The following is a 27,717-nucleotide window of genomic DNA, read 5'->3' on the forward strand; positions in this document are numbered from 1 at the left end:
TCCTACATTTCAGCAGGATAATACACGACCGCATGTTCTGTTCCTGTATGGACCTTTCTGGGTACAGAAAGACTGCTGCCCTGGCCAGCACATTCTCCAGATCTCTCACCAATTGAAAACGTCTGGTGAGAGGTGGCCGAGCAACTGGCTCGTCACAATACGCCAGGCACTACTCTTGATGAACTGTGGTATCGTGTTGAAGCTGCATGGGCAGCCGTACCTGTACACGCCATCCAAGCTCTGTTTGACTCAATGCCCAGGCGTATCAAGGCCGTTATTACGGCCAGAGGTGGTTGTTCTGGGTACTGATTCCTCACGATCTATGCACCCAAATTGCATGAAAATGTGATCACATGTCAGTTCTAGTATAATATATTTGTCCAATGAATACCCGTTTATCATCTATATTTCTTCTTGGTGTAGCAATTTTAATGGCCAGTAGTGTATTCGAGTTTTGCTGCAGATCACCGATGCGAGAGGCGGGCATTCCGGGCTTCGGTAGCGAAGAGCGAACTACTCCAATACCGACTGCAGGCGACTGAGGCCACACAAGCAACACGCCATGCGACTGCAGACCACCAACGAGAGAGTAACGGGCTCCTCCTGTCCTGAGGTGCTGAGTTCTGGTCGCTGAGATCCGAGATCCTACTCAGAGCCGTGTAGCATGTCCTGGAACTGCTGCAGTAGAGAAAAATTTGGTAAGTGATTTTCGGAAAGTTTGCATTATGGTGTGCTTGCATACCGGCATCTATTGCTGGAAAGGGTTTTGGCCTGGTTGTTGATTAATGGAAGTGACTGTTGGAATTAGGTACTTAGACGTGATACGGGGAGCGAGTATTGGTTAGATGTGCTGACGAGTGTAAATCCGCCACAGCCTGTGTTTAATTTGTTCTTATCTGCGTCGAGTATCATTCGTGGTCAGTTAGACTTACGAAGCACCCTCTTGTGTGTTTTGGTTATAGATTTAAACGCACGTGTTTAATCTGTTTGTGTAGCTGGCTGGTCTTGTTCGTAAAAGCTTACAGTTAGCAACTCTTTTTGCATGTCCAACTACAAATTTATTTGCTCTGACTGTTGATTCGGCTTCGTGTGCAAGCATCAGCCAGTCTGTAACTGTAACACCAGCTTCACATAATCGATTGTTTTCTTGTGGGTTTAAACACTAATTTTCGTGCATTTTTAAAGTTTTTAGGTTGTATATGCAGTCATACACTGGAATACTATGTTTAAAATACTGAACCCGGCAGGAGTAAAATATAGGGAGCGAAAGGCTATTTACAATTTGCACAGAAAACAGATGGCAGTCATAAGACTCTAGGACTACGAAAGGGAAGCATAGAGAAGGGAGTGAGACAGGGTTGTAGCCTATACCCCGTGTTATTCAATCTGTGGACTGAGTAAGCAGTGAAGGAAACAAAAGAAAAATTTAGAGTAGGAATTAAAATCCTTGGAGAAGAAGTAAAAACTTTCAGATTTGCCGACGACACTGTAATTCGGTCAGAGACGGCAGAGGACCTGGAAGAGCAGCTGAACGTAATGGATAGTGTCTTGAAAGGCGGATATAAGATAAATATCAACAAAAGCAAAACGATGATAATGGAATGTAGTCGAATGAAATTAGGTGCTGCTGAGGTAATTAGATTAGGAAATGAGACACTTAAAGTAATAAATGAGTTTTGCTATTTGGGAAGCAAAATAACTGATGACTGTCGAAGCAGGGAGGATATAAAATGCAGACTGGCTATCGCATGGAAAGCGTTCGTGAAGAAGCGAAATTTGTTAACATCGAGTATACATTTAAGTGTCAGGAAGTCTTTTCTGAAAGTATTTTATGAAGTTTAGCCATGTATGGAAGTGAAACATGAACGATAACTAGTGTAGACAAGAAAAGAGTAGACGCTTTCGAAATGTGGTGCTACAGTAGAAAGCTGAAGATTACATGGGTACATCACGTAACTAGTGAGGAATTACTGAATAGAACTGGGGAGAAGAGGAATTTGTGGCACAGCTTGACTAGAAGGAGGCATCGGTTGGTAGGATACGTTCTGAGGAATCAAGTTATCACCAATGTAGAATTGGAGGGAAGCGTAGAGGTCAAAAATCGTAGAGGGAGACCAAGAGATGAAACCACTAAGCATATTCGGAAAGGTATAGGTTGCAGTAGTTATTCGGGGAGGAAGAGGCTTGCACAGGGTTGAGTAACAAGGAGAGCTGCATCAAACCAGTCTGGCTGAAGACCACAACAACAACAAGAAGTTGGCTATATAAATGCTTATATAAGTGTGTATCTCAGTTTAGCCATTACTGTCAAGTGCTTATAAGCAAGGGCGCCGGCTTTCCAAAATTTCCGTAGGGGCATATCAATGGTGGAGCTCGCACGTCCTTCAAAGCCATTGTCTCCACAAACAAAACGATAATAATCTGGATTACGTGAAAGCAATTTCACCGAAATCTTAAACCACACCATTGTTATTTTTAAAAGTACTGCGAGGTAGGCTGTAACAGGCGGCTTCCTTGTATCTCTGATTATTCTTTATTGTTGCTCAATACTGGCAAGAAGATATTTGAAAACAATTGTTCACGAATGGAGTCGTCATATTGTAGTGAGTCACTTGTAAGGATACGTGAAACCATGCCGAAAAGACGGGACTCCTTTCACAATATAGGGCGACTGTCATTCTGGGGAGTGCCTTTGATTTGGCGGAAGAAAGACATGAGACGGGGGAGTGGGTTGCTTGGATGTCTTTGCACAAAGACACCTGAAACAAACTGATACATTTTGGAGGTCAGAAATTTTAACTTCCATCTCAGCGTTTTAGTAGTTCATTGTTTTCGATAAAGGCAAGTGAGAAATATTTGTTTTATTTTGTTTTTACGAAACAAAAATTTTGGCAGTGCGGCGCACCCACAAGATTATGTATGTAGAGGCTTGGGCCCCGGTACACCCACGTGGTCGGCGCGCTTGCTTATAAGATTCCATTACTACAAGTGCACACATTCAGAAACTAATAAATAGTTGTTTTCCAAAAGATTAATTTTCCCCGAGGTGGTTTGATTTTTGTGCATATTTTAATAAATTTAAAGTAAATGTGCACTCCTTGCTGCCCATGGAGGTCATTGTCATGTGTATAACTGTCTTGTAATTGCTTAATTTTTTTAAAATTATTAACGTTTGCTGAGATCACAAAACGCTTTATCTGTCTGTTACAGAAGTATTGTCTACTGAGATATACTAGTCTGTCTCCTGTTACGTGACGTCCTGTTCCTGGAGTTACTGGGGGTGTTTGAGTTCTGTCCTATTTGGTATTAGCACACTCATTAACGGGGTCGTTAATGACTGAAATATTGCGATCAAAACATTGTCGAAAAGCAATTCTATATTTTATTGCGAAGTGTGTCTAATAAAATCATTTCAAATGAATGATGCTCCTTTCAGACCCAGTCCTCCCACTTCATCTACATCTAGGTGATTACTCTGCTATTCACAAAAAAGTGCCTGGGAGAGGGTTCAATGAACCACCTTCAAGCTGTCTCTCTACCGTTAGACTCTCGAACGGTGCGCGGGAAAAACGAGCACTTAAATTTTTCTGATCGAGCCCTGATTTCTATTATTTTATCGTGATGATCATTTCTCCCTATGTAGGTGGGTGCCGTCAGAGTGTTTTTGCAATCGATTCTGAAACTTGTGATTGAAATTTCATGAGAAGTTCACATCGCAACGAAAAACGCTTTTGTTTTAATGATTGCCACTCCAATTCACGTATCATGTATGTGGCACTATTTCGCCTACTTCGCTGTAATACAAAACGAGCTGCCCTTGTTTGTACTTTTTCGATGTCATCCGTCAGTCCCATCTGATGCGGATCCCACACCGCATAGCAGTGCTTCAGAATCGGACAAGCGTGGTGTAAGGAGTCTCTTTAGTAGATCTGTTGACGAAAGTGTTCTGCCAGTGAATCGCAGTCTTTGGTTTGCTCTACCCACAACATTATCTATGTGATCATTCCTGTTTAGGGTATTTGCAATTGTAATCCCTAAGTATTTCGTTGAATTTACAGCCTACAGACTTGTGTATCGAAATTTAGCGGATTTCTTTTAGTACTCAAGTGAATAACGTCACACTTTTCTTTATTAAGGGTCAATTGCCACTTTTCTCACCATACAGATATCTTATCTAAATCATTTTGTAATTCGTTTTGGTCATCTGATGACTTTATAAGATGGTAAATGACAGCATCATTTGCAAACAATCTAAGACTGCTACCGATATCTTCTCCTACGTCGTTAATATACAGGGTGTTACAAAAGGGTACGGCCAAACTTTCAGGAAATATTCCTCACACACAAAGAAAGAAAATATGTTATGTGCACATGTGTCCGGAAACGCTTACTTTCCATGTCATTTTATTACTTCTCTTCAAATCACATTAATCATGGAATGGAAACACACAGCAACAGAACGTACCAGCGTGACTTCAAACACTTTGTTACAGGAAATGTTCAAAATGTCCTCCGTTTGCGAGGATACATGCATCCACCCTCCGTCACATGGAATCCCTGATGCGCTGATGCAGCCCTGGAGAATGGCTTATTGTATCACAGCCGTCCACAATACGAGCACGAAGAGTCTCTACATTTGGTACCAGAGTTGCGTAGACAAGAGCTTTCAAATGCCCCCATAAATGAAAGTCAAGAGGGTTGAGGTCAGGATAGCGTGGAGGCCATGGAATTGTTCCGTCTCTACCAATCCATCGGTCAATGAATCTGTTGTTGAGAAGCGAACGAACACTTCGACTGAAATGTGCAGGAGCTCCATCGTGCGTGAACCACATGTTGTGTCGTACTTGTAAAGGCACATGTTCTAGCAGCACAGGTAGAGTATCCCGTATGAAATCATGATAACGCGCTCCATTGAGCGTAGGTGGAAGAACATGGGGCCCAGTCAAGACATCACCAACAATGCCTGCCCAAACGTTCACTGAAAATCTGTGTTGATGACGTGACTGCACAATTGCGTGCGGATTCTCGTCAGCCCACACATGTTGATTGTGAAAATTTACAATTTGATCACGTTGGAATGAAGCCTCATCCTAAAGAGAACATTTGCACTGAAATGAGGATTGACACATTGTTGGATGAACCATTCGCAGAAGTGTACCCGTGGAGTTCAATCAGCTGCTGATAGTGCCTGCACACGCTGTACATGGTACGGAAACAACTGGTTCTCCCGTAGCTCTCTCCATACAGTGACGTGGTCAACGTTACCTTGTATAGCAGCAACGACTCTGACGCTCACATTGGGGTTATCGTCAACTGCACGAAGAATTGCCTCGTCCATTGCAGGTGTCCTCGTCGTTCTAGGTCTTCCCCAGTCGCGAGTCATAGGCTGGAATGTTCCGTGCTCCCTAAGACGCCGATTAATTGCATCGAACATCTTCCTGTCGGGACACCTTCGTTCTGAAGATCTGTCTCGATACAAACGTACCGCGCCACGGCTATTGCCCCGTGCTAATCCATGCATCAAATGGGCATCTGCCAACTCCGCATTTGTAACATTGCACTGACTGCAAAACCACGTTCGTGATGAACACTAACCTGTTGATGTTGTTGATGCTACGAACTGATGTGCTCGATGGTAGTACTGTAGAGCTATGTGTCGCATGTCAACACAATCACCGAAGTCAACATTACCTTCCTTCAATTGGGCCAACTTGCGGTGAATCGAGGAAGTACAGTACATACTGACGAAACTAAAATGAGCTCTAACATAGAAATTAAGCGTTTCCGGACACATGTCCACGTAACATCTTTTCTTTATTTGTGTGTGAGGAATGTTTCCTGAAAGTTTGGTCGTAACTTTTTGTAACACCCTGTAGGTAAGGAACAATAGAGGGCCTACGACACTTTCTTGGGTAACGCCGGATATTACTTCTGTTTTACTCGAAGACTTTCCGTCTATTAGTAGGACCTGTGACCTTTCTGACAGGAAATAACGAATCCAGTCACACAACTGAGGTGATGTGGAATGAATTTGACATCCACTGTCGATAGCACTCATTACTTCGATATACTTCGTAATGTTCGAATACAAAATGGCTCTAGCACTATGGGACTTAACATCTGAGGTCATCAGTCCCCTAGAACTTAGAACTACTTAAACCTAACTAACCTAAGGACATCACACACATCCATGCCCGAGGCAGGATTCGAACCTGCGACCGTAGCAGGAGCGCGGGCCCGGACTGATGCGCCTTGAACCGCTCGGACACAAGGCCGGCGTTCGAGTACAGTATATCTTCGAAAACCCTACTGAAAATCGACGTTAGTGATATGGGCCTGTAATGCAACGGATTAGTCCTACTTCCCTTTTTGAGTATTGGTATGACTTGAGCAATTTTCCGGTCCTTAGGTATGGATCTTTCTGTGAGCGAGCGGTACCATCACGTTCCAGAAACGTTTTCTTTCAAAAGCAGTCCTGAGTAATGCTTAGTTCGTCAACCTCTCCGTCATAATATGTTCATATTGTGTAAATCATATCAGGTCCCCTTGAGTAGCTCCTCTGTTGTGTACTACAACGCTCACAATGGACGCTGGTCTTAAGTGTCTACTTGGGCGTAATCTGGTGGTTCGAAGGCTCAACAGTGGGTGAGTCTGGCCAACTACCTTCTCTGCCTCTCTGCTGACTCTGGCTACAGTCGGATATAGTGTTCACTGTTGGATTTCAATACCGAGTAGCTTAGCTGTGTTGGCACCCGCTCTACCCCCCCCCCCCCCCCCGCCCCCCTATTCCCCTCTCAAGAGATCCCCGTGGTCACGGGATACAAGCAGAAGTTATTAAATGAAACAACAAGTTTACTTTTACCAGTCACTGTTTATTTATCTCCACGACGCGTTTCAAATGTTTAAACCTCAATCATTAGATGGATTTCATTTGTTAGTATGACATTTGTGTGTGTGTGTGTGTGTTGTGTTACGATTTTTTGGAGGAACTTGTGGCACTGTCTAGTGGAGAAAACAAAATACTATTACAGAACATGATTTTGGGTTTCTTTTCACAAAAAATTAACTTATATCTAACGGTAAACATAAAATAAGTAAAATAGAGTACCTCCAGTGGTTACAGGTTCCTTTCGCTGTCGTAACACATCACATGTATACTGTCATCCTTTGAAAACAAATATGGAGCTGGAAACTATTGGGTGCAAGGATCGTATAGCAGAAGAGAACACTTCATCGCGAAGTACAAAGAATATACATCGTAACAACATTATTACAGAATAATTGCCGGCCGGTGTGGCCGAGTGGTTCTAGGCGCTTCAGTCTGAAACTGCGCGATCGCTACGGTCGCAGGTTCGAATCCTGCCTCGGGCATGGATGTCTGTAATGTCCTTAGGTTAGTTAGGTTTAAGTAGTTCTAAGTTCTAGGGGACTGATGACCTCAGATGTTAAGTCCCATAGTGCTCAGAGCCATATGTAACATTTTTTTTTTTTTTTAAGGATTTGGAGGTGTTTGTTTTGAGGTATTGAATACATGCTCTGGAATATATACTTCTGGTGGTATATAAATCTGATTTTGACAAGTTGAAATAGCTTAAACTTCATACTCGTTTATACAATCAGGTGAAATGTTAAAATAGCTTGAACTTCATACCTGCTTATACTGTCAGGTGAAATGTTACAATAGTCATACTGGCGGTAAAATCAAACATAAATAACAATTTTGATTGGGAAATAATAGATAGATAAGAAAGGCTGGAGGCAGATGGAGAGAAAGAGAAAGTGAGGGGGAGAGAGAGGGAGGACAGATTGGTTGCATGAGAGAAGACTTTACATGGCAAGGGGTCTTAAGATTATGCCTGTTACATGTAATATTTGCCTAAAGATTGGGTAATACATTGGTTAATGCTTTAAAATATGCAGATGGATGTACAATTTGTGCCAGTAGTTGATGTACATATAGTTTCAAGCTGACAAGGGGGTACAAGCTGTTGGTGTAATGATATACACGCAAATTAGGTCACTCTCTTGTACTCTTGGCAGCTGTCATGATAACTTGATATTTATGGAAACCAAGATGATACTATTGTAAATATTGTAATTTTTGTCATTTAATATGCATTCAGGTTGTTTTCTTTTTTTTTGGTGTTCGTATATCTGAAGTGTTTCAAGGGTGTTTCCTGCCTTTTGGTTGAATGTGTAGGATGATGATACTTCTGTTGTTAACATGGTGTTTTGTTTCATGCAGGTGGGCGGCTTTTGCTCATGTGTGGTATTTTTTGTTTTTTTAGTGCTGCCATGTGTTCTTTGAATCTAATCTCAAATGATCTGCCTGTGTGGCCTGTGTAGAAGCCATAACAGTCCAAACATTCAATTTTGTACACACCTGTGTGATGAAGTGGGTCTCATGGGCTGACGTTGTGGGGTACCTTCTGTCCAATCTTGTTGAGTGTGGCAAAGGATATGCTTATGCCTTTTCGTTTGAAGACATTGGCAATTTGATATGAAATGTTACCTAGAAATGGGATTGTATGGAAGATGTTATTTTCTTTTTGTTTATTGTGTTGTGATTTCTTTGCCATCATTGTTTTGGGGTGTCTACTATGGAGCTTGAGATCCCCTGCTATACCCGCAGGACAGGACAGATAGCTTAATTTGTGGAAAGAGGCGAAAATGAGTGGCTGTCAGTTGTACTCGAACATACTACATCAGTCATTTGGCAAACATTACAAGAGTAAAGAAAACACTAAAAACAGAGCAAGCCAAACATTAATTTTTGAACTTAATTCCCGGCTAAATGCACCATTCAATCTCACGCCTCAAGGGCATAACAGCTTTAACTTAAAATCGGCTGAAGGCCAATAACGTAAGGCTCAAAACAGGATTTTGAATTTTAAAAAGTAGAAGAACTTATCCTAAAAATTTCTTTAAATCAAGCTGAATGCCCAAACAATCTCACACTTTAAGGGCAAAACAACTTTAATTTAAAATCGTCTAGAAGCCAAACATAAACAAACACCAAGGACAAATAGAAAAGACAGTACATCAAATGGCGCTCAGAAGTTTCCAAGGGTCGGCCTGGAATTCAAACACTAACCCTCGCTCAGGTGAGACAGGAAGTCGGCGCAACAATTCTCAATCCAATGGCAACCCAACCGACAGACAGTCAGCGGACCAAGCGACAAGATAACTTCTTCTCCACCCGACCAGCACACAACAGGGAGTTCAATGGAACTGGCAGAAGGTATCGGAGTCCACAACAAATTACACATTCAGCTGTCAAACTACACGCTGTGCTGGACAGCCTAAATTTACGCCAACAGCCAGAGCAGGTAACCGGAACGTTAACGGCCACAAGGCAGAAGATTTCGCTGGTGCACTTCAATTCAAAAATAAGCAAGTTAAGATAAACTCCACAGGAGGACGGCTAGAATTTCGCCAACTTGAAAACACACGTTGTTGCTCACGGGAATGTCCCCACAGACCAGAACGACTGGTAGATTAAGTAAAGACTCAACTTGCGTGTCGGGGATCGGTGAGCCACTGACCTCGTAGCAACGGGAACAGCACCTCACACTCCGACTGGACGCCGGCAGCGGCCCTGGCGGAACTACGAGGACTTCCTCGCTGCTCCACGCCAACCAACCAGCTGCCAGGCCTGGAAACGGTGAAAGGACCAAATATACGTCGGCCGATGAGACGACTAACCGAACGACCAACCAACGGTCGTCCCACTCGAATCTCTCTCCGTCGGATAGTTCTTGTGTGTTGCCAGCTGTCGGCGTGCACTGGCTGTCCGCGCCTCACCGGCGCTCCGTCCCGATTTCACTGCTGCTGCGTCCCGACTGCACTGCTGGTCCGTCTCCAACTAAGGTCGCACCAGAGATGGTAGGACAGTGCACTTATCGATACGTGCTGCTGCTGCCGCTCACGAACAAGTAAGTCAGGAAGTTAGTGACACCAGTAAATGGGATAAGAAAACGAGGTGGCAGTACCGTAATAGAAGATGACAAATAATAAATGGAATGAACACGAGCCGTGCACGGCTCAGAGCTGTTATAACCATTTGCAGTAGCTGTTTGTTTTATTATTTCAATTTTTTGATCAGATTTGTCTCCAGAGAGTGGTAGTTGGATAGCTCTATTGACTATTTATCGGAATGCTGCCATTTTGTGGGCTGTGGGGTGACAAGAGGAGTTGTAATCTTTAGTGCCTTTGATTAAAATTATGGTATCATCTACATATCTGTAGTAGTAGATGATATTTTTGAGGAGGTGGTGCTTGGAATTCAGGATTTTGTCTTCTAAATTACTTATAAATATTTCTACAAGCAATCCGGAAAGATTTGAGCCCATTTCGAGACCATCTGTTTGCTTGTAGATTTTATTGTTAAATTTAAAATAACTGCGTGTAAGTGTGATTTCAGGCGGGTCCACTGGTTCAGTAATGTGAGGTGAAGGGATTGATTTGTGATTTTGAAGGTTAGCATTGATTATCTGTAGTGTGTGATCTATTGGCACAGTGGAATAAAGGTTCTCTAAGTCAAATGAAGCAAGTATGGTTCCATCAGGTACTTGTATGTTTATGACATGTTGTGTAAATTCTGTAGTGTTTTTAAGTGTTCTCTCATAACTGAATGTGTATACTTCTTTGAGAATTCTGAAGAGCATTTTGTTGAGCTTGAATGTTGGGCTGTTCCTACAGATCATTATAGGCCTAATGGAGGTCCCATTTTTGTGAATCTTTGGTTGTGGTCTAAGGCAAGGTGCTTGTGGGCTCATTGTTACAATGTTTCTTGCTAACCTAAAATGTTCGCATTTAAAGTACAAGCGGAAGCTTTGGTGCAGTGGCTGAGCACTCTTGTCCAATTAGATGGCCTGTCCCTCCTTATTAAGGAGTAGTTTATCTTGACCCAGATCTAAAGGTGGAGTGTGTAGCTTAGTAGTGAAGTCTAAATGTATGCAACATCATAACATTGAAAACTGTAACTTATTAAAAAATTAAATGTACAGGATGGGCAAATAAAATTGGCCCAGAAAACAATGTTCCAGGGTACAAATAAAAAGAGCAGAGGAAAGGAAATACAGTGCTAACCTAATTATATCAGATGTTTAAAGTGACCACCATTCATCTCTTGGCACTTGTGAATCCTGGTCAGCAAGTTGCTGGAGGCAGATTGAAGCTGGACAGCTGGAATTGCTGCAGTCTTATCCGAAATGTTCTGCTTCAGTTTTTGAGGACTATGAGAGTTGTTGCTCTCCACGCAAAGTAATCGTACACAGATAGATCAGGTGACCTGGGTGGCCGCCTAAGGTCGCGACCAGGCCTCTGCTAACAAGTCTGTAGGCGTGAAGGCTGTCTAAACGTGCTCCAACGTTCGACCGATTGTATGGACAGTTGCTCCATCCTGCTGGAAGTAACTGTCTTTTCCTTCTCCGTTAACGCTGTTACAAATTCGGGTCCAGTCGTACCTCTTCGTCTGGGCCACTTTTATTTGCTCCCATCCTGTGCAATTGTGTCGGAGGCATTGTCGTAACAAAATTATTCGAGGTAACATTCTAATAGACACAGGTATATTAAAAGTGGTAGTCCGAATAAACTTTTGTGATCATAGACTGGCATACATTTCCCTCTAGTACGATGGAAATTATTCCGTGAAATACCCTATAGAGGGTCGACGTTTGGTGCATGTTGTCTCAACTGGCCTTCAGCGTAAACAAATTAATGTACCGCTTATACATAGACAACAAAATCATTACTCTATGATTACACGATTGAGGAACATTCACTGTAAGCAGTTACTTTCACCAAAGATCTAGGAGAATGCGTTAGAGCGAGATGAACTGGAACGGCCAACCGCAAGACCGCTACGGTCGCAGGTTCGAATCCTGCCTCGGGCATGGATGTTTGTGATGTCCTTAGGTTAGTTAGGTTTAACTAGTTCTAAGTTCTAGGGGACTGATGACCTTAGATGTTGAGTCCCATAGTGCTCAGAGCCATTTGAACCATTTTTGAACTGGAACGGCCACGTAAGACTAATCGCAGGAAAAACAGACGCCTGACTAAGATTCGTAGGAAGAACCTCAGGAAATATAGTCCGTCGAAAAAGGACGTGGCTTACAAAAGTCTCTTTGGACCAACGTTTCCGGAATAGTCCCCCAGTCGGATCTCCGAGAGGGGACTGCCAAGGGGGAGGTTACCATGAGAAAAAAATTGAATAACCAACGAAGTAATAACATTCTACGAGTCGGGTCGTGGAATATGAGAAGCCTGAACGTGGTTGGGAGACTAGAAAATCTGAAAAGGGAAATGCAAAGCCTCAATCTAGATATGGTAGGGGTCAGTGAAGTGAAGTGGAAAAATGACAGGGATTTCTGGTCATTTGAGCATAGCGTAATATCAGCAGCAGCAGAAAATGCTATAATGGGAGTAGGATTCGTTATGAATAGCAACGGAGGGCAGAGAGTGTGTTACTGTGAACAGTTCAGTGTTAGGGTTATTCTTATCAGAATCGACAGCAAACCAACACCGACAACGATAGTTCAGGTATACATGCTGACGTCGCAAGCTGAAGTTGAAGAGACAGAGAAGGTGTATGAGGATATTGTAAGGGTAATACAATATGTAATGAGAGATGAAAATCTAATAGTCATGGGGGACTGGAATGCAGTTGTAGGGGAAGGAGTAGAAGAAAAGTTCGTGAAAACAATCATGTGCAGATGAATGGAAAAGAAAATTGAGGTTGTGCTAGATGACGATAAGTTTGGCGTTATGAAAGGTAAAGGCACGAGAGAGGCAATTATGACGTTGCGGTTAATAATAGAAGCAAGACTAATGAAAAATAAAGACACATTCATAGGATTTGTCGATCTCAAAAAAGCGTTTGACAGTGTAAAATGGTGCAAGACGTTCGAAATATTGAGAAAAATATGGGTAAGCTATAGGGACAGACGGGTCATATACAATATGTACAACAACCAAGAGGGAATCATAAGAGTGAACGACCAAGACCGAAGTGCACGGATTAAAAAGGGTGTAAGACAAGGATGTAGTCTTTCGCCCCTACTGTTTAATCTGTACATCGAGGAAGCAATGATGGAAATAAAAGAATGATTCAGGAGTAGAATTAGAATTCAAGGTGAAAGGATATTAACGATACGATACGCTGATGACATTGCTATCTTGAGTGAAAGTGAAGAATAATTACATGATATGCTGAATGGAATGAACATTCCAATGAGTACAGAGTATGGCCTGAGAGTAAATCGAAGAAAGACGACGGTAATGAGAAGTAGTAGAAATGACGACAGGGAGAAACCTAATATCAGGATCGATGGTCACGAGGTAGATGAAGTTAAGAAATTCTGCTACCTGGGCAATAAAATAACGAGTGACGGATGGAGCAAGGAGGACATCAAAAGTAGTCTAGCAGTGGCAAATAGGTCATTCCTGGCCAAGAGAAATCTACTAATAATGAATATTGGCCTTATTTTGAAGGAGAAATTTATGAGAATGTACGTCTGTAATACAGCATTCTATGGTAGTGAAACATGAACTATGGGAAAACGGGAACAGAAGAGAATCGAAGCATTTGAGATGTGGTGCTACAGACGAATGTTGAAAATTAGCTAAACTGATAAGGTAAGGAATGAGGAAGTTCTGTGTAGAATCGGAGAGGAAAGGAATATGTTGAAAACGCTGATAAGAAGAAGTGACAGGATGATATGACATGAGGAAATGACTTCCATGGTACTAGAGGGAGCTGTAGAAGGCAAAAACTGTGGAGGAAGACAGAGATTGGAATACATCCAGCAAATACACTCCTGGAAATTGAAATAAGAACACCGTGAATTCATTGTCCCAGGAAGGGGAAACTTTATTGACACATTCCTGGGGTCAGATACATCACATGATCACACTGACAGAACCACAGGCACATAGACACAGGCAACAGAGCATGCACAATGTCGGAACTAGTACAGTGTATATCCACCTTTCGCAGCAATGCAGGCTGCTATTCTCCCATGGAGACGATCGTAGAGATGCTGGATGTAGTCCTGTGGAACGGCTTGCCATGCCATTTCCACTTGGCGCCTCAGTTGGACCAGCGTTCGTGCTGGACGTGCAGACCGCGTGAGACGACGCTTCATCCAGTCCCAAACATGCTCAATGGGGGACAGATCCGGAGATCTTGCTTGCCAGGGTAGTTGACTTACACGTTCTGGAGCACGTTGGGTGGCACGGGATACATGCGGACGTGCATTGTCCTGTTGGAACAGCAAGTTCCCTTGCAGGTCTAGGAATGGTAGAACGGTGGGTTCGATGACGGTTTGGATGTACCGCGCACTATTCAGTGTCCCCTCGACGATCACCAGTGATGTACGGCCAGTGTAGGAGATCGCTCCCCACACCATGATGCCGGGTGTTGGCCCTGTGTGCCTCGGTCGTATGCAGTCCTGATTGTGGCGCTCACCTGCACGGCGCCAAACACGCATACGACCGTCATTGGCACCAAGGCAGAAGCGACTCTCATCGCTGAAGACGACACGTCTCCATTCGTCCCTCCATTCACGCCTGTCGCGACACCACCGGAGGCGGGCTGCACGATGTTGGGGCGTGAGCGGAAGACGGCCTAACGGTGTGCGGGACCGTAGCCCAGCTTCATGGAGACGGTTGCGAATGGTCCTCGCCGATACCCCAGGAGCAACAGTGTCCCTAATTTGCTGGGAAGTGGCGGTGCGGTCCCCTACGGCACTGCGTAGGATCCTACGGTCTTGCCGTGCATCCGTGCGTCGCAGCGGTCCGGTCCCAGGTCGACGGGCACGTGCACCTTCCGCCGACCACTGGCGACAACATCGATGTACTGTGGAGACCTCACGCCCCACGTGTTGAGCAATTCGGCGGTACGTCCACCCGGCCTCCCGCATGCCCACTATACGCCCTCGCTCAAAGTCCGTCAACTGCACATACGGTTCACGTCCACGCTGTCGCGGCATGCTACCAGTGTTAAAGACTGCGATGGAGCTCCGTATGCCACGGCAAACTGGCTGACACTGACGGCGGCGGTGCACAAATCCTGCGCAGCTAGCGCCATTCGACGGCCAACACCGCGGTTCCTGGTGTGTCCGTTGTGCCGTGCGTGTGATCATTGCTTGTACAGCCCTCTCGCAGTGTCCGGAGCAAGTATGGTGGGTCTGACACACCGGTGTCAATGTGTTCTTTTTTCCATTTCCAGGAGTGTAATAGAGGACATATGTTGCAAGTGCTACTCTGAGATGAAGTGGTTAGCACAGGAGAGGAATCCGTGGCGGGCTGCATCAAACCAGTCAGAAGACTGACGACCCCCGAAAAAAAATCCGGTAGGATTCATAGAGGAAACAGAAAAAAAGAGCAGCGTTACAGGTAGCCTGAGTAGCCCAAATGCGTCGCAGAGATCACCAGCCAACTTCAATGGCAGCCGCTCCATGAGAGGCTTTCTGCGCTAGAGTGTGATTTATTGTTAACATTCCGAGAGCGTAGGTTCCTAGAAGAATCAATCAATATATTCCTCCTCCTGCGGACTTATTTATTTTTAACACTGCCTGAAGAGACGGAGATTAATGACGACCTTGCTACTGTACTAAATTAATGAAATTTACTTGCAACTGCGAAAGCTTCCTGACATTCGCTGTATTGGTAAGAGGATATTATCTATTGGTGACACACAAAAATTTGTGCCGGAGTGGGATACGAATTCCCGCTTGTCACGAGCAGTCAAAAAAAATGGTTCAAATGGCTCTGAGCACTATGGGACTTAACTTCTGAGGTCATCAGTCCCGCGCTACGGTCGCAGGTTCGAATCCTGCCTGGGGCATGGATGTGTGTGATGTCCTTCGGTTAGTTAGGTTAAGTAATCCTAAGTTATAGGGGACTGACGACCTCAGACGTTAACTCCCATAGTGCTCAGAGCCATTTGAACCATCATCAGTCCCCTGGAACGTAGAACTACTTAAACCTAACTAACCTAAAGACATCACACACATCCATGCCCGAGGCAGGATTTGAACCTGCGACCGTAGCGGTCGCGCGGTTCCAGACTGTAGCGCCCAGAACCGCTCGGTTATTCCGGCCAGCCTGCTAGACTATGAATTAATATCTTCAGTAGCTTACAGTCACTACATCTTTCAGGGACGCTGATTTCCTTAAAGGAAGTACTGACTGCTGGTGTCCTTACGGTCACACACCTTTCCGGCTGCTCTCACTTCATCAACACAACACTAGACCAACCAACCAACCCACACGTGACAGTCGCTACAACGCAAATGGTTCCACGAAACGAAGGCACCAAAACCACTTACACCTCTAATGGAACGCTTTGTTCGAGATGGTCTCGACGAAACGGTATTTTCGAGAAAACAGGTACCAAGGCAAGGCGGCGAGCAGCGCCCTGAGTTGACATTAGGCATGTGCACCACAAACTCGCGACCGTCCTGCAAGGTAGGCCGGTCGCGCCGCTGCTGGCCGAGCCCGCGTGTTTTGCTCCTTCGTCCCCTGAAGCACGTCCTAGTGCCTCGTACAGAGTCCCACGACCAACTCCTCTACCGCAAATACCTGCCGCAGATCACAACAGGGGAAAGATCGTAGTACAGTCGGGTAATCGATAGTACTGCCAAAGAGCTGGTGTGGCAGAAAAGGCACACCACGGCTCAGCGAGGTCTGAAGACAACATCTAATGGTGTCGTAGGCAGTGTGACATTTGGAAGTCTGTGTCGGTGCTGGAAACGTGCTCAGATAGCAGAAGTGGGTTAAGGTGAGCTCTTCATCTACGTGTACATTTATACTCCGCAAGCCACCCAACGGTGTGTGGTGGAGGGCACTTTACGTACCACTGTCATTACCTCCCTTTCCAGTTCCAGTCGCGTATGGTTCGCGGGAAGAACGACTGTCGGAAAGCCTCCGTGCCCGCTCGAATCTCTCTAATTTTTCATTCGTGATCTCCTCGGGAGGTATAAGTAGGGGGAAGCAATATATTCGATACCTCATCCAGAAACGCACCCTCTCGAAACCTGCACAGCAAGCTACACCGCGATGCAGAGCGCCTTTCCTGCAGAGTCTGCCACTTGGGTTTGCTAAACATCTTCGTAACGCTGTCACGCTTACCAAATATCCCTGTGACGAAACACGCCGCTCTTCTTTGGATCTTCTCTATCTCCTCCGTCAACCCGACCAGGTACGGATCCGACACTCATGAGCAATACTCAAGTATAGGTCCAACGAGTGTTTTGTAAGCCACCTCCTTTCTTGATGGACAACATTTTCTAAGGACTCTCCCAATGAATCTCAACCTGGTGCCCGCCTTACCAACAATTAATTTCATATGATCATTCCACTTCAAATCGTTCCGCACGCATACTACCAGATATTTTACAGAAGTAACTGCTACCAGTGTTTGTTCCGCTATCATATAATCATACAATAAAGGATCCTTCTTTCTGTGTATTAGCCTCGTGGGGTATAAGTAGGGGGAAGCAATATATTCGATACCTCATCCAGAAACGCACCCTCTCGAAACCTGGACAGCAAGCTACACCGCGATGCATAGCGCCTCTCTTGCAGAGTCTGCCACTTGAGTTTGCTAAACATCGCGACAAATGGGACATCCGGTTTGAAGGCCAAGTCCGGCACAAATTTTCGTCTTTCACCAACAGTTAATATTTTCATATCTAACACAGTTAACGTCAGAAGGGCTGTGCGGTTGTAAATATATTCCTGCGTGTATCACGAGGAAAGAGTAGGAAGATAAAATTAGATTCGATCCGAAGCAAAGGTGTACCGGCGGTCTTTCTTCCCGCAGACTACTCGCGACTGGAAAAGGAAAAGGGACAAGTGACGTTAGTGCACATGTCGGAGTATAGAAGTAGATATTGTCGGATGGTCAGACGGTAGTAGAAGAGTTTTCGCCGGCGATTCCAGGTATGGAAATGAGCCTCCCCGGCAGCGGAAACTGGGTCTGCCGCGGCACTCTCAGTAATACAAGAGGCCCCCGCAGGAACGCCGGACACGTATAAACAGTGACCAGTGGCGGCAACTAAACTGTCTGCAGGCGGCGCCGCGGCGGCGGCGGCGGGGGCGGCGGAGGAGGCCTGCCGACGAGGCAGCGGCGCTCTTGCGGGCCGCACACAATGGTCAGCGCAGCCCCCGCGCTGGAACAATGGGCGTCGGCGGCGTCCCGCGCAGCGCCTGCGTCGGTCCTGGCCATTACGCGGATTAGCCGCCGCCACTGCCACCGCCCCCGCCGCCTCCACCTCCACCGGCCGGCCTCGGGTCCGACTAATGCCGGCCCATTACACGCGCGCCTCGCCCGGATTAAAGGTAATCACGGGGAAATCTTTTGCCTCCCCTCTCGGAGCTTTGTCGGAGCAGCAGCTGCGGAATAACAGCTGGACGGCGGCCAGTGGTGCCCGCTCGTTACCATCCGCCGAACGAGCCGGCGAGGTAAAAGAGGGCCTGGAAAAAGGAGCGGAAATAAAGGCGCACTTAGCTCGGCCCGCGGCCGGAAGAAAAATGCCGTGCCGCTGAAATATCCGCGAATTCCGCAGCGGCGTCCCGCCGGCCAACCTGTGTCTGCCGTCGGCGGCTGAAGAGGCTCCCGTCGTTTCGTTTAACTCCGTACAACTGCGAAACCGAATTACGCAGTCTCCCGGGAAACGTGTGGGCCGATTTGTCTTACACTACTGGCCATTAAAATTGCTGCACCAAGAATAAATGCACAAATATATTATACTAGAAGTGACATGTGATTACAGTTTCACGTAATTTGGGTGCATAGATCCTGAGAAATCAGTACCCAGAACAACAACCTCTGGCCGTAACAACGGCCTAGATACGCCTGGGCATTGAGTCAAACAGAGCTTGGATGGCGTGTACAGGTACAGCTGCCCATGCGGCTTCAACACGATACCACAGTTCACCATTGACCAGACGTTTTCAATTGGTGAGCGATCTGGAGAATGTGCTGGCCAGGGCAGCAATCGAACATTTTCTGTACCCAGAAAGGTCCGTACAGGAACTGCAACATGCAATCGTGCATTATCCTGCTGAATGTAGGGTTTCGCAGGGATCGAATGAAGGGTGGAGCCACGGGTCCTAACACATCTGAAATGCAACGTCCACTGTTCAAAGTACCGTCAATGCGAACGAGAGGTGACCGAGACGTGTAACCAATGGCACCCGAAACCATCACGCCGGGTGTTACGCCAGTATGGCGATGACGAATACACGCTTCTAATGTGCGGTCACCGCGATGTCGACAAACACGGATGCGACCATCATGATGCTGTAAACAGAACCTGGATTCATCCGAAAAATGACGTTTTGCCAGTCGTGCACGCAGGTTCGTCGTTGAGTACACCATCGCAGGCGCTCCTGTCTGTGATGCAGCGTCAAGGGTAACCGCAGCCTTGGCTCCGAGCTGATAGTCCATGCTGCTGCAAACGTCGTCGAACTGTTCGTGCAGATGGTTGTTGTCTTGCAAACGTCCCCATCTGGTGACTCAGGGATCGAGACGTGGTTGCACGATCCGTTACAGCCATGCGGATAAGATGCCTGTCATCTCGACTGCTAGTGATACGAGGCCGTTGGGATCCAGCACGGCGTTCCATATTACCCTCCTGAACTTACCGATTCCATATTCTGCTCACAGTCATTGGATCTCGACCAACGCGAGCAGCAGTGTCGCTATACGATACACCGCAATCGCGATAGGTTACATTCCGACCTTTATCAAAGTCGGAAACGTGATGGTACGCATTTCTCCTCCTTACACGACGCATCATAACAACGATTCACGAGGCATCGCCGGTCAACTGCTGTTTGTGTATGAGAAATCAGTTGGAAACTTTCCTCATGTCAGCACGTTGTAGGTGTCGCCACCAGCGCTAACCTTGTGTGAATGCTCTGAAAAGCTAATTGTTTGCATATCACAGAATCTTCTTCCTGTCTGTTAAATTTTGCGTCTGTAGCGCGTCATCTTCGTGGTGTAGCAATTTTAATGGGCATTAGGGTATAAACACAATGACTAAGGTGCTGGAGAAGCTGTTGTGCAAACGCCTACAGGTTCATTGGGCTCTTCTGGCCCTCAGCCGCCAATTCGGATTTAGAGAAGGTAAATCAGTAGACGATGCAATTAATCAAGCTGTGGAAAATGTCGAATGCACAGAACACAACGATGCCATAGCCATCGTGATAGATACTGCAGGTGCTTTTGGCACGCCTACATTGTTTGCAGCTCCTTGTATTTGCCGTGTTTGCAGTTAAAATTGTTGGAGATGAGGCCCACCAGTTACGCAAAACGCCGTTTTTCTCAGTACCCAGACATGTTTCGGCACCACTGTGCCATCGTCAGTGGGTTTTCGTTTTTATCTATTCCTTAGATTTGGTGTGCATGAATTTTCTGGATCCCTTGTGTGTTAATTACTACAGGTAACTTGTCATATTTTCGTGTGGCAAGTACTTCTATTCTCCGCATTATGCTGAGGTGTTGTGATTCACACGTAACTATAGCAAGTATTTTTCACAAATAACGCATTAAAACACTTTTCAAGTTCAGCAGAACACAGTGTGATTGTGGTTTGTTATGTTTCCCAGCCCCGTCAAATGGTTCAAATGGCTCTGAGCACTATGAGACTTAACATCTGAGGTCATCAGTCCCCTAGAATTTAGAACTACTTAAGCATAACTAACCAAAGAACATCACACACATCCATGCCAGAGGCAGGATTAGAACCTGCGACCGTATCAGTCGCGCGGTTCCGGACTGTAGCGCCTAGAACCGCTCAGCCCAGTCCAGTCAGTGTTCATTTGTTCATCAGAGTGTTCGGCGCCAAATTTGAATTTTGTTTGCATTTTATCTTTGTGTGTGGGTGTGTGTGTGTGTGTGTGTGTGTGTGTGTGTGTGTGTGTGTGTGTGTCTGTGTGTGTGTGTGTGTCTGTGTGCGTGTGTGCGTCCGTGTGTGTTTTCTGTGCGCTTCTTAGCTCACACCCACCCACCCACACACCTACACACACACACACACACACACACACACACACACACACACACACACACACAGATAAAATGCAAACAATATTCAAATTTGGTGAACAAATAAACATTGACTGGGCTGGGACACATAACAAACCACAATCACATTGCGTTGTGGTGAAGTGAAAAGTGTTTTAATACGTTATTTGTGAAAAATACTTGTTATAGTTACGTTTGCATCACAACACCTCTGCATTATGCGCAGGATGGAAGTACTTGCCTCACGATAACATGGCAAGCTACCTGTAGTAATTAACACACAAGGGATCCAGAAAATTCATGCACACCAAAGGTAAAGAATAAATTGAAACGCTAACCCACTGATGATGGCACAGTGGTGCCGAAACACGTCCGGGTGTTTTGTATAACTGGCGGACCTCACATCCAACAATTGTTTGCGAAGTTAAGACAACAGTCTCTTAGACGAGGAGAGAGTAGTGAAATCGCAGGTGGGCAATCGGAAAGTAGTCAAAACAATTGCCGACGGATGACCTCAGGGGTGCATCTACATCTACATCTACATCTACATCCATACTCCGCGAACCACCTGACGGTCTGTGAAATAACGATAGAACCCCTCCTCCACCAGCCGGCCGGGGTGGTCGTACGGTTCTAGGCGCTGCAGTCTGGAACCGAGCGACGGGTACGGTCGCAGGTTCGAATCCTGCCTCGGGCATGGATGTGTGTGATGTCCTTAGGTTAGTTAGGTTTAATTAGTTCTAAGTTCTAGGCGACTGATGACCTCAGAAGTTAAGTCGCATAGTGCTCAGAGCCATTTGAACCCTCCTCCACCTGCTGGATGGGAGTAATAGCACCGATTGATTTTTTTGAGGGAATTGCAGATCTCAGACACAATTTGGCATTGAATTAACTTCAATGGCAAACCCGGACTTTCCGGTTTACATTGCTTTGGATATCTGGACACATTTCCCCTCCAACGCAGTTTCTCAACTTGTCGCACACTACGTCACAGCGTTCTTCATCACAGCTTTACCCGATCCTCGTAAGCATTCGGACACAGTGTGCATCTGGTCTTAAGTTACCCTTACTGTCAAACACGTATGTATTATTATATGTGTGATACCTGTTCTGTCGGACATATCTCGTTCAAGCTTGTGTCGCTGAATGGTCCACCCCATATTTACTAACTAGTGGAAGTGTCTCGTGACTTAGCGCGATGTGTAGTGCGCCAACGCTTTATGTCAGGTTCTCGACGTGTCCAATGCGTTGTGCGCTGGGTTTTAGTGAATGAGTGCCAAAGACAATGGAAGAGTGTCCTTCATCAGTAACCAACACATGGAAAATAAGAAATAAGTGTAATAAGATCTGGACCATAAAAAGAATAGGGCTAGCTACTGGGACGGGCTGAGGATTCTAGAATGTATGGAAGACGAATGTTATATCGCAACTGAAGATAAGGAAAAATGTTCAGAAACAACTAAGTATGAATTAATTTCCCCCAAATGTCAGAAAATTGGACCCACCTCTTTCAGTCACATGCCAACATCCTCTGACCCAAAAATGGAAGGAATATGATGCCCTTCTCAAATATTTAAATGAGAATAAATAACAGAGACTCCAAATTAAAAACCGTCTAGAAGTTCTGTAGTTACCACGTCCAGTAAAAAGGATACAACAGACACATTATTCAAAACCATGGCTATGACCGTGAAAAACTTTCGGCCAGATCCCACGATGCAGACCAAGACTGAAGTCTTCCGTATCGTCACAGAGATGGCAGTGTTAAACCAACTATGTCAATATGGATCTCGTTCACCAACTGTAGATGATAACGGAAGTTATTCGTCCTCGCTGCAGTCATCACCATCTTTTACTAGGTCCACAAGACACGCTTCTTATTGCAGTTTCTCAAACAAATGACATTGCCACTCGAGCACTCGGTTTATCGCTGAAATGAAATGAAATGATCGTATGGTACTAAGGGCCGGGAGTCCGCACACGGGGAAGTTCAGCCACCGAGTTGACTCCATATTGGGCGACATGCGTATCACTGATGACGAAATGATAATGAGGAGAAGAAAACATCCACTCCCTGAGCGGAGAAAATCTCAGAGCCTGCCTGCAATCGAACCAAAGCCCTCTGCATGGCAGTCAGACGCACTGACCATTCAGCTAAGTAGACGACAGTTTTTTACTAAATGACTTCACTGAAGAGCACTACTAATACGAGAAACAATGTAACAATACAATGTTTTGTGTAATGTTCTATACTTTATGTGCTATGTAAAACTGACTGAAATCTATGAAAATTGTTTTGTGGTTGTGGGTGTGGGGGGTTTTTTGTTCTCTGTTACATAATTATTTATTTTTTCATTGAATTTCTTGCAAATAATAATTTTTAGTAACAATTATAAGAAAACTGTTTACAGGCAATGTAGTTCCCAGACAGCACGTTGAAAGGTGGCTACACTGAGCCACTGCGCCAAAGAGTATTATTAAGCCGCCTCCACAGTGCCTGTTAAGAACTCGTAGAAGTCAGTGCTTGGAGAGAGCTCGTAGTAGTCAGTGCCTGTCGAGGACTCAGGGTAGTCTGTGCTGAGATGTTGTAGCAGAGAGTGTTTGTTGAGATGTGCTATTAGGCAGTGCTTCCTGAGATGTGATATTGGAGAGTTCTGGTTGAGATATAATGTAAGGATTAGAATGATTTTCATCAATATAATTGAGGTAATTAACTCCGTTTGTTTTTAATTTCAGTGTCCTAAATAATGCGTCATTACAGGTTCAGTCAACAAAGCATCTGGCGTGTGTTCTTGTATTAGAGTGTAATTCTGCTTTCCTTACGCAATTATCGTATTTCTAATTTTCTTTTATCACGTCAGTATAATTGGTATTTAAAAATTCTTGTCTTGTTGAAGAAGAACCGTGCCAGATGTGTACGTTGAGTCACACTCCCACACACAGAACAATTACATTTGTGCTTGGGTTTTGTAGGTTTTATAGTTGCTGGGGACTTAATTAATTAATTGTGTTAACGAAAAATTTCATTTCATTCTTGTTGTTGTTCTTTGCAGTCAGATAGCGTAATAATACTAGTCAGGGCCAACCGATTACGAGACACAGCGTAATCGGACATGCAGCTACTAAAAACTAAAAAAGTATTTTCAATCTTATTTAATTAAGCCACCATGCACGTGGCGACCGCTGCTTCGGATCGTCCCTTGGAATCTTCTGATTGTAAAAATAGTAGACTGTAGTATTGTTGTAGTAATTTGAGTTTAGTAATTGTAGTCTATTTTGCATGTGTAGATTTGGTAATTGTCATTTTTCTAATGGTATTTTTCAAAATTTAAATTGTTGTCTTGTATACGCATTTGACAATCTAGTGCAATTATTTCAATTGTTCGTTAATCGTGTATGAAGGAAACATTTCGTGTGAATGATATTGTTGATGATAAAGTGTCATTGTGTGTAATTTTCATATAGTGACGAGTTTTGTATATTTTGTAAATGATTACGCGATCGATGAAAAAGGCAAAAATGATGGATAGTGAGAATGACGAAATTGTTAACATGGCGAACTCGCCAACAGAGGAAAACAGTATCATGAATAATGAAGTTGAAAACAATTTAATAAGTCGGGAAAATAGTCCGGAAACAGTTCAAAATTTTTCACAATCGAAAAATTCTCAGATTGCGTGGTTAACGACAGAAGAAATGGAGCAGTTAATGGGTGCTATACTAAATTTGAGATCAAAGATGGGAACAATGGAAACACGGTTAGACTCACTACGATCTGAATTAAAAACAGTGGGATCAGAAATAGGAACAATTAAAACAGAGATAGGAACAATTAAAACAGAGATGGGAACTTTCGGATCTGAAATAAAAACTGATGTGGGAACAATGGAAACACAGTTAGGCTCACGAACGGGGACATGTTTCAAAAACATGAAAAATGAATTAAAGAGGGAAGTTAGAGAGGAGGCGCAATCGATTTTGAATTCTCACAATAATAGATTAATTGCAGTAGAGATCAGACAAGAGGAACAGGGCAGGGAACAGGAAGAAAAAGATCGCGTGATAGTACAGAAATTTTCAGAATTAAATTTACAACATGCACACGATAAGGAAGAAATAATTGAAAGAATCGAGGAATCCGTACCAAATGACAGAATAAATAACTTAACGCAACAGTGTGAACAGTTAACTACTAAATGTGACATCACCGAAACCCGAGTCGCGACATTTACAGAAGACGTAAATAAACAGAAAGAACAATTAAGTGACTCATCGGAAAGAGCTGAGGAGATCTCAGATAAATTGACAAGTGTTAGTTGTCTGGCGTGAGGTCAGTCGCTTGACGGCGCGTTTCGGCGCGGGCCCGCCCGTTGCCGGCGCGCCGTAAGGCACGGAGGCTCGCACTGGGGCGTATCGCTTTCCAGTCGGGCGTGCCGCGGCAGTCCTCACTCGGGGAAGTGAAGCGTCTCTTACAGCCTCTCCTTCCCAAGTAGCTCTTTCCGCCTTCCCGTGTTGCCAGACGTCAAGCTCGGCATTCTGCCTTGCGTCAAAAGGGAGAGCTGCGACCCAACCCGATGCGAAAGCGAAGGGTGCGTGGCACAGGGGGAGCTGTGTCGAGGGACCGAACACCAGTCCCTTTCTGTTCGCAGGGCACAGACCAGCAGGTGCTCTGCATGCCGGCGACCTCGTTTGTCGGCGTGGGATCACGGCGCGAGTCGGCAAGGGTGCTTCGCCGCGCCCCTGGGTAACCGGGGCGTGTTCTGCCAAACCCAGGTGGTGGTGACATCGCCTGGGCCAGGTTAGATGGGCCCAGACCGCCGAACGACTGGGGGACCGACCCACCACCTGAGTAGGAGTGGGTCCTTGGCCTTCAGGTGGAAACTCGGGCTAATAGGCGGCGAAGGGCGAGGGGTGCATCCGCCTCTCCGGAGTGCGGGGTGCACTTGCCGAGGAGCGTCGTGTGAAATCGTCGACGACGGGGCCTTCGACGAGGACCAGTGCGCTGGCAACGGCGTGCTGAACCTGGCAGCTCTGAAGTGCCCTTGACCTAGGGGCGAGGTCGGTGGGCGAGCTGCAAGAGTCCCCCCCCATGCCAGAGGAGCCGGTCCGGGGCAAGAGACGGGCTCCCACTTCTTTTGTTATCACTCGTATACAATGGCCACACCAGAAACGAGTGATATTAGTGCGCCTTCGAGAGTGTCTGTTGTGTCTGATCCCTCTCAACAGGACGAGCTGGGACAGACTGAGGAGGATTATACAGTTATGAGGAGACATTCCAAAATTACGTTGCTCCTGGAGCAAAGTATCAAAAATGGAAAGATAAGCCAGGCAGCAATATTGCAAATAAAGAATGAACTGGCTGCATGGGCAATTGCTCATGCCAAATTAGAAGGAAGAGTGGAAGAATTGGAGAAAGAAAACACCAGGCTAAGACAACAGCAACAACAACCAAGCAAAACCTGGGCGGCGGTGGCTGCACAACCCCCCACCAGACAAAATAACACAAAAGAAGCTATTGACAGGGCAACTAAGAAACAGGAGACAGCGGTCTTCCTTAGGACCTTGCCTGGGAAAGACACGAGTGTCAAAAGGATTCAGGAACTCCTGACTACCACAATTGACCCTGTCAAAGATAAGATTAAGATAAAACGTGTCAAACCCAGTCGCAACTCAGTGATAGTAGAAGTTGCGTCTGAAGAAGACAAAACTAAACTGCTTGAAAATCCAAAATTAAACGCAGTTGTTAAATGCGAACCCCCCAAGAAAAGGAACCCCTTGATAATATTATATGATGTCCCTACCATAATGACAAATGAGGAACTGTCTGAAGCAATAAGGAAGCAAAATTTCGAGAATATTGATGAAAATGAATTCAAAAGCAATTTCAAACTAAGATTTAAAACGGGACCTCGGGACCGGGATGTCGTGCATCACGTTGCCGAGGTCTCTGCAACAATGTGGAGGAAAATAACATCACTGGGCAGACTATACGTGGGTTTCCACGCAATTAATACTAGAGACTACATCGTGGTACCTCGTTGCCATAACTGTGGCGACTTGGACCACATACTGAGGCACTGCACCAGGGGGTCGGCCTGCTCCAAATGCGGTGACAATGGACATACCAGGAAAGATTGTAAGGCCACAGGTGTTTGCATCCCCTGTAAGAATCGCGGCAAGAAGTCTTGTGGAGCCACAGGACGGAACTGCCCTACCTACAGGATGCTTGAACAAAGATTAATATCACGAATAGATTATGGCTGAAAACGGCATACCATGCAGGATGCCAAAGCATAAATCCCCGAGCAAAAGGAGGAGGGATGCAATGAGAGCGAGTAGGTTCAGGAGCTTCCTGAAGTCGCTCATCAACCCAGACATTCAAGTAGTTGACAAATCTATACAGACAGAGTCCCCCACCAGGGACATTGGTATTCAAACTGAGCTCCCCTCAGAGATCAGAGCACCCTCCTCCCAATGCCGGGGGACGCTGCCGATTAAAAATCTACAACGGCAAGAGCATCCTGTGGTAGTGGCGGATAAAATCACAAAACCTATACAAGATAACATTATAACAAGCTCCACCGCCAACTCTGACGCCAAAGATAGTCCGGTGGTCAGGTTGCCACCCGTAGACCCAGTGAGAGTGTACCCAAATCTAGAGTACACAATGCAATTAGCAA

Source organism: Schistocerca americana, chromosome 4 (assembly GCF_021461395.2).
Source record: "Schistocerca americana isolate TAMUIC-IGC-003095 chromosome 4, iqSchAmer2.1, whole genome shotgun sequence".
Lineage (NCBI taxonomy): Eukaryota > Metazoa > Arthropoda > Insecta > Orthoptera > Acrididae > Schistocerca > Schistocerca americana.